This window comes from Grus americana, chromosome 3, assembly GCF_028858705.1.
Source record: "Grus americana isolate bGruAme1 chromosome 3, bGruAme1.mat, whole genome shotgun sequence".
Classification (NCBI taxonomy): domain Eukaryota; kingdom Metazoa; phylum Chordata; class Aves; order Gruiformes; family Gruidae; genus Grus; species Grus americana.
The window spans coordinates 26362987-26371646 of NC_072854.1; positions in this window are offsets into that span (position 1 = coordinate 26362987).

Genomic DNA, 8660 nt, shown 5'->3' on the forward strand with positions numbered 1-8660 from the left:
ATCTCTGACTGAAAGCAACGCTGCTGTTGGTACTGTTGTAGATCTGGAGAAGGCCTGTTGGGTTAGTTTCAGGGAGAAGGAAACATTTGAATTAAAAAGATCCCACTGACTTTTTAATGTTTGAAAAATCAGGAAGTCAAAAAATCTCACGCTTGGCAATGGGAGTCTGATGAGGCATATCCCTCATGCGAAAGTCAAGTTGCACTTCAGATCTGAGAGGACAAAGAGACTTTATGCATCGCCCTGCATATTTGAGGACAGTTGCACCAAAAAATCAAGCTCCAACATTAGTGCCACCACACTGCCATCCAGTCTCGGGTTTTCCATGGCTTTCAGTTCAAGCTGGAGCACCTGAGGAGCCCCAGCAGTGACAGATGTGGCCAAGTAGCATCTAATGGTGTTTCTGCTAGCTGTGTTAGCCTCTTTCCTTCTCTTGGGGCAGTCAAGCCTGGTTTTGGAGCAAACATCATTACATCAGAGCAAACAATACTGTCGTCTTATGAATCTGGGCAAACCTGTACAGGTTATTTAGGATCCTTGCTCCCATTTCACTTGGCTGATAGCAAAAGCACTGTGTGGCTGAGAGACATTTTTGAAAGAATTGGGTATTTGGTATGATTCCCAGCTGCTTTGAGCATGCTGCTGTGTATAACTGACTGTAAACATTTCCAGCAACATATACAACATTTCCAAACTAAGATCAGCTTTATTATAACTCAGGCTGCTATTACGCAGCCCGTACTCTTCAGCTGACCATTAATGCTACTCTTTGACCTGACATTCAAAAGCACTTTTTCACTGTCTTTCTCCATGTTTAAATGCAGCTCATTTTTGTGTTATTTCAGTGCCATTATCTACTCTATTTCTAGTCCTGTGTGCTTAGTCTTATCAGCTGTAGAGCTAGTACATTGTTTATAACAGAAATCCAAGACATTTTCCTTCTGCAACAGTAAAACTGATAAAAATGTAAACTCCGTTTTCTCACATTGTAATCTTTAGCATAACAGCGTGACAAGTCAGCTGTGTTTATGAGGTGTTTACTGTCTTCAGCTGAAGCCTTTTTCCCCTCAGTTCTGATGTATGTGTTCTGGCAGCGTGGGGCTATCTATAGCCTTTTTCCTTTTCAGGGGACTGTGGCACAGAGGAGGAGTATAAACCATTCTAAGGCTGACAGCATCACATGCAGAAGCATTCATTTGCACATCACATAAAATATGACTTCAAGACAAACCACCATTGTGTAATATCTGCCTACATGCATAATGTTGTATAATTATTTCCAGTACACTTATTATCGTGTATAATTACTTCCAGTACACTTAATATGAAAAAAAGCTTCTCTAAACATACAGGCAGTACTTCGGATGGTGTTAGTAGTTTAGCTCCGTACCAGTATCTTCAGCCCCAAGACTTGACCAGTTTCTCTGGACAGTCTAAGGGAAAATCTGGATTCAACTTGGAGAAAAAAAAAATGTTTGCTAGAAAAACATTTTGCGGAGAAGAAATGTCTCCTCCTGAAAAACATCCTTTGCCTAAACATAGCAACATGGAACTTCTGTAAGAGTAGACTCAGCCCAAATTCCCCTTAAACCCCCTCTTTGTTCCAACAAGATCTGTTTTATAACTAGGCCACTTTATTATTTCCTTATCTCTTTGACTAGTTGCTCATCAGTCCCAGGGAGGGACTATTCCCCATCCCTGAAGCAGTATCCACTGATCACAGAGCAAATTAGCATTTATTTGGGAAATGTGACCAGTGACTTTAGTACATTTTCAATCAGTTGGGTTTTTTTGTTTGTTTTGGTTTGGTTTTTAACTTTGTGTTCAGTTGAAGCAATTAGAATAATTGCTCTAATTAAATTGTATGTCCAGTTACCCAAATACCAGCTTTTCTTTTTTAGTTCTCCTCCCTGCTCTGTTTTAGAACAGAAACTTAATAGAGAAGCCTTGCCTTGTATGAAAAAGAACACAAATTGTCTGCATCAAATTGTAAAAAAGAAAAAACATCTATTTTTTCCAGAGATGGAAAAATCATTTCCAGGTGAAATTCAGCTGTTTGTTTATGATAGTATCGATGCAGCATGACAACACTCAGAAATGTCCGTGCCAGGAAACAAAAATATCTTAAGAAACCAAGATGTACTGAAGTTACAAAATCATCGGAAATCGTACTGATCCTTGCCTTGAAAACCATTAGAAAACCATCAGCTGTTAGAATTTAGATGAAGGGATCTGGAAATGCATTACAGTTGGAATAGTCGTAGAATCATAGAATGGTTTGGGTGGGAAGGGACCTCAAAGATCATCTAGTTCCAACCCCCCGCCATGTTGAGCTTCTCGTCCACCAAGACCCCCAAGTCCTCCTCAGGGCTGCTCTCAATCCATTCTCCACCCAGCCTGTAACTGTGCTTGGGATTGCCCTGACCCATGTGTAGGACCTTGCTTGGCCTTGTTGAACTTCATGAGGTTTGCACGAACGTGAAATTTCACACGAACTTAAAAGTACATGGGCCTTTTCCCTTGACTAGTACCTTCCAGTACCTGAAGGGGGCCTACAGAAAGTCTGGAGAGGGACTGTTTACAAGGGCATATAGTGATAGGAGAAGGGGTAATGGCTTTAAACTGAAAGAGAGTAGATTTAGATTAGATATTAGGAAGAAATTCTTCACTGTGAGGATGGTGAGGCCCTGGAACAGGTTGTCCAGAGAAGTTGTGGATGTCCCCTCCCTAGAAGTGTTCAAGGCCAGGTTGGATGGGCTTTGGGCAACCTGGTGCAGTGGAGGGTGCCTTTGCCCATGGCAGGGGGATTGGAACTAGATGATCTTTGAGGTCCCTTCCAACCCAAACCATTCTATGGTTCTGTGATGCTAGGAGACAGTAAGTTGGTGGGAGGAGAATATATGACAAGGCACCTGCAACTGTGAAGAGCTGCCCTTAAGGTTCACATGTTCCCATCTTCCTAGAAATTCCACAGAGGACAATCCACTTCATATTTTGTGTATATGCAAAGCTCTTCAAATCAGCTGCCACTAAATCTAAATAGAGTAGCTCGGCACTTTGAGAATATACCCGCTGGGAGAGATGAAAGATGTGTAGACTCATGGGTGAGACCACTCCTACTCCTTTCTTTTACTGGCTGTCATTAGAAGTAATAAGTAAAAAGTAGATGTCTTGTGATGAGGCTGTTATTAAAGAGAAGAAAGAAAGGTTTGTTTTTCTTCATGAATCATCTGCAAAATTTTTTAAAGCAGTATTTGAGATGATTGTTGAGTTGACTTTGCTTAATATTGTGTTATTCTCTGAATAAAACGAAAAGACTTCAGATGGAACAATCTACTTTCAAAGTTTTGGAATGATATGTTTGGTAGAAAAAAATATCTTTGTCTTTTTTTTGATAAAATTTTTATGCTTCCAGGTCTATAATTTATGATGTGCACCTGTGTCCAGTATAATTGACTCAGGGGAGCAGCAGATATGATAACTGCCTCCTTTTGAGCAAGGAGGCCTCCAGGCATTTTCTGAGGCACTGGAGAGATTGGTGCTCAGGCAATTATTTCTTGATGCAGAAAGTCTTGCCAACTAGTAACTTGGATTAAATAATCTATTTGGGGGGAGAGGAGAGTTACAACACTGAAAAGATTCAAGTGAGGAATCATCTGAAGGATCTTCAAGTGAAGGTCTTCCCACTCTGCAGTGAAGAAGGTGACTGACAGACTTCCTGCAGTCCAAGTTATAATGCTGATTACTCTCCAAGCTAACTTGTGTTATTAGTGTATGAAAGATGCTGTTCTGACTTCTTGGTATTGCTTTAAAACTTCTTTTTCTTGCTGTCACCTGATATGTGGAAACAACTGCAGCAGGATTAAATTTTGTCATGAGTCTGAGTGGTGCCTTTCTAGGTTTCTGTGGGATTTCTTATTCATACAATTGGTTTTGAGGGTTCGAGGTTTTTACTGCAACAAGAATGAATTCTGCAGTTCAGTCTATAAAGTTTCATCTTTTCAAGTGAAAATAATCACATTTTTTTCACCACTTTGGTCTGTATCAGCATATTCCTTTTGCAAAGAGCTTGAATTTCTAGTTTCTTAGTAGCCCATATATTCTTTTGCTGTGCAGAATACATGATTATGGTGCCTTGATTGAGTCTGGCGTATCTAATCATGTCATGAACGCTGCTAAGTGGTAATAACAGGTTGTAGTGTGTGAGTTATTCTGTGTGCAAAATGCTGAGCTCCTGCCTCTCAGAGCAGTCTAGCGTGGTGACCGATGCCCATCTCATCTTGTTCACCTTTTCTCCTGCCATGACCTGTTCCCTTGGAGATGCCTTCTCCCACCAACTTAGCTGTCGCTGTGTCCTAATCTCTCCTAAAGAGGCACTTTGGTGATGCCCGCAAGATACAGAGTACTTCCAAAGAAAGTAAGAACTTCCAAATTATTTCCCAGTTTATCTTCTCTCCAGCATCTTCTAAGCTGGAGACCCTGTACTACAGGACTATCTTCATATTGTTTTCCACAGGCTGACCTCATTGGTTTTTTTTTCTTAGTAAATAATAGCTGTGTAAGATAAGATAAAAGAATGCCAGGTGCTTAATAACAAAGCAGAAGACTGAGTATCTTCTCATCCTCTCTGCATGCCAAGTTGTTATTTTTAACATGTCATTTAATTCATCATCAATATCAGAAACAGTAAAATTTCTTTTTAGGCATAAGATAGGAGAAACAATAGAGGCACAACCTGAAACAGGGGCTGTGTGCAAAGTCCCTCCAAAGGCTTTGTTGACAGCTAAGCTTTACAAAGGACTGAATTTGGATGTGTGTGCAGCATATCAAAGAGACTGAGTTCCTGGATTATTTGGATTCCCACCACAGGCAGGAGCGTAGGTCTGTGCACTTTTCTTGCACTGAAATAGGATACACCAAGATGTCCTAACTCCATGATTAACCTCCTGAAAACAACCCACAAATGCCCACATATTAGTTGAATATTAGTAGAATAAATAAATCATATTTTTCTCTTTAGCAACAGCCTCGTCTTTCCTTCCATACTGAAACTGTAGCATATCTGTTTTATACAGAGTAATTTAGCAGCTAAGACTAAAATACAGATCCATATTGTAAAAAAGCAGAATTCCTAAGTAAGATCATAGAATCATAGAATGGTTTGGGTTGGAAGGGACCTTCAAAGATCATCTAGTTCCAACCCCCCTGCCATGGGCAGGGACACCCTCCACTAGACCACGTTGCCCAAAGCCCCATCCAACCTGGCCTTGAACACTTCCAGGGAGGGGGCATCCACAGCTTCTCTGGGCAATCTGTTCCAGTGTCTCACCACCCAAGATGCATTAGTAGCAGCTCTTAGCTTGATTTTAACACTAATTTTCAGCCTTAAGTGTTTTCCAGACCAGGAAATAAAAGCAGTCTGTGAGCTGCTGTGCCAGGTATGCCCCAGGCCACCCAGGGGCAAAGTAGCTGTAGCACCGCGCTGCAGTCCTACCTTGGAGTGGGCCATGGCAGGTGGTCTGGGCTCAATGGTCCCACTGGGAGGCGTGTTCCTCTGCCAGGCAGCAACCTAGAGCCACGAGCTTTTCCCATCCTGGGAGCAGTTTGATGTGTCCTTGTGTAGTGAAGTCTCCCTGCCAAAGAAAGTAGATGTCTGGTCTGTATATAGATACCTAATATGAATCTCCAGTTCTTCTGAACCCACATGCATTCAGCTCAGGTCCAGCTCAGATACTGAATTGCCACAGTATTGATTCTGCAAAGCTGGAAATACCACAAATTTCCCAAGACAGGATCTGTTTCCCCCCCCTTTGTGTATTTGTTGATTGCTTGGCAGCTTTTTGTGTGTTGCAGTTCTGTCTCCTTTCATCATTCAATACTGTCACTGCAGTGTAAGTGATGGTGGATTGATTCCTGGTGGGAGTAGTCAATATTTACAAGATTGCTTATTCTGTAGGCTTTTGGTCATGTAACAATGAACCAAATGGGAATAATCCTCCAGCGTTTTAAATGGCCATACATACGGGTGTTCGTACCTTAGGTAAAACAGCAGCAGGAAACAACCTAACCTTCGAGAAGAAAATGAGATAGCAGAGTAGGATTTGATAAGATAAGAGTTTTTCGAAAACTATGGTGAAATCTTTCCATGCCCCTAGGTAAGTCCAGAGTCTCAAAAAAATGATCTGATTTGAACACTTAATCTTTTTGTCAATTTGAAGCAGGGATGGTCACAAAAAAGATTACACATGAGTTTCCTTCTGTTGATTTTTGTCCAATGCACTAAGTCCCAGACAGTAGCTTGGTCTCAAGAACTGCATCTAGTTAGAAAGGCTGAGGCAGTCAAAAAATACCCTTTGATATTTTTCCAATAACCAGGTCATAATTTGCCTTAAAGACTAACCCATTCTTCACATGGCAAGAAAAATAATAATTTACAGGCTTTTATATAATAGTACTACTTAGCTATGGCCATTATAAAACTCTTGAAAAGCAATCTCAAATTTCTATTGAGTGCCGTACCTTAGTTCCTCTGGCTTTTGATAGCTAGTGGAGACTAATCTATTTTCAGACATATTATTACACCAAAGTATTTTTTTCAGGAATATAGTGAAAAAAACAGGATATGTTAAGTAGCAGGAGTGGAGAAAACAGTCCACTAGTAATCACACGCTGAATAGTCTCCAGAGATCAATTATGCCTTCCTCAGCTGCAAGTTTATCTCCAAATCTTTAATTACAAAGTATTTTCATCTGATCTACTTCATATTGTGTATGATCTACTTTATACGGAGCATAAAGTTCTACTGAAAAGTTGAAAAATATTGGAAATGCATTCTCCTTGTCTCTTTGATGAAATTGGTGATTTTCTAAAGGTTTTAGACAGAGATCACTGCAAAATCAAAATGGGAAGAAGAAACTTTGAAAAAGGAGAACATTGAGAGACAAACTCAGTATTTGTTAGCACATATTCTTTGTAGGTAACTGTTATTACCATTCATACATCCAAGGTGTTTCTACCAGACAAGTACCTCTCAGGGTCTCTCTTCGGTGGGAAGTTAGAAATGTTTTGGAGACCCCATTTCAAAGAGAAGTCAAACAGAAGATACTGAATATGCCTTTTGTGACATTTCTCTAAGTGAACTAATTGATACAATTTTAAAAGTTGGCCTAGTTCTTAGAGTAACAGCATTTTTAAATATGTTGTTGTTTATAGCACCTCTGGGGAACTGGCAAGCGGTTGAGTGTACAGGTAGATAAGATAAGGAGTAAAGATGTCAAGCTGCTTCGGGTGGGATCCAGGACGCTTAATTTAAGTACCTAGAATAATTATTGCTTACCTTATCTGTAGGCCCCCAGCTCCAGGGGTTGATCTGCTAATATCTTAGAGTAAGAGCCTCAGTTTTCCATAAGGTCTGCTACAAAATTACTGCATAAGAAAGAGTAGTGACCTCCCCGTGGGCGCTGGCAGCAGAGGGTGACAAGCTTGCCAGCGAGGAGAGGCTGCCTGCAGGATGCAGAGCGCTCAGAGGCAGGGCATGCAGCTTCCCTCCCCGCTGTGCCCTGTCGCCATGCCTGCCTTTGAGCAGGGACCCCCAGGCAGTGAATTGGGCAGTAGTTCAGAAGACGTGGTTTCTCGTCCTGTCCCCTCTGCTTGCATCTGTGTAGCTAACAGGAGCCAGGAACTGGTTGGTGGCATCCCTGCCCTACGCCAGCCTTTAAACACTCATGAAACTGCAACTTTGGTGGGCTGTAACTCAAAAAGGAGTTTAACGCAGGTGCAGCATTGACTGGGAAGCGCAGGGGAGAGCACCGGGTCAAAGAGGACTGTTGAAAAGATCAGTACTATTGAGGGACCCCTTGCTAAAAGCTGTACATTCCCTGGCAAACCCCTGACGTGGGACTCGGAGAGGACTGACATCCTACAGATCTCCCTGTGCAGAAGGTTGGAGGAGTGGGTAGATGAAGTGTGTACTGTGTCCTCGCCCCTTCTCAGACTGGTTGCCTTGGCAGGGTTGACAGATGATATTCTCCTGGCCATTCAACAGCTGATACTAAGGCCATGGTCATAAGATAATAAAGATACACAAAAAGCTTTTAAAAGAGCGCTACACCTTTATATAATTGAGTCTGTGTTTATAACCTTGCTTTGTGCAAGGTACATGTTTCGGTTGTTTATATTGCCCGTTTCAGCTCAGGCTCTGTAATATATAAATGCCTTGTGTGTGGCATTCAGCAAGATTTTTGCCTAAAGTATGAAGAAATAGTTAAAGCTGAGTAGGTGAGGTAAGAGTTGGAACCCAAACTGTGCTTTGCATTACTAAATCTCCCAAGGCTCCATTGTTCTAGTATTTGAGGTTTATAGAATATAACTGCTTTGTTTCTCTCCTATGCCTGTAAATGATTTTATGCCTCACATTTCTAGCCCTTGCTAATACTGCCAGTAACAGTAATACAGCCTCCATGTGGCAACTCAGTTTTCACATCCATATCTTCTTTAATCTTTGTCCAAATCCCAATTTCTACCAAAGAATGCATCAGGCACCACGATAAGACTAGGGGAAATGTAACCCTTGCCCCAAATAACCTGTAATGTACTGTAATGTTTTATCATAAGAACTGTACTTTGCACAGTTGTGTAAAAAAGCAACCATCCACCTGCCA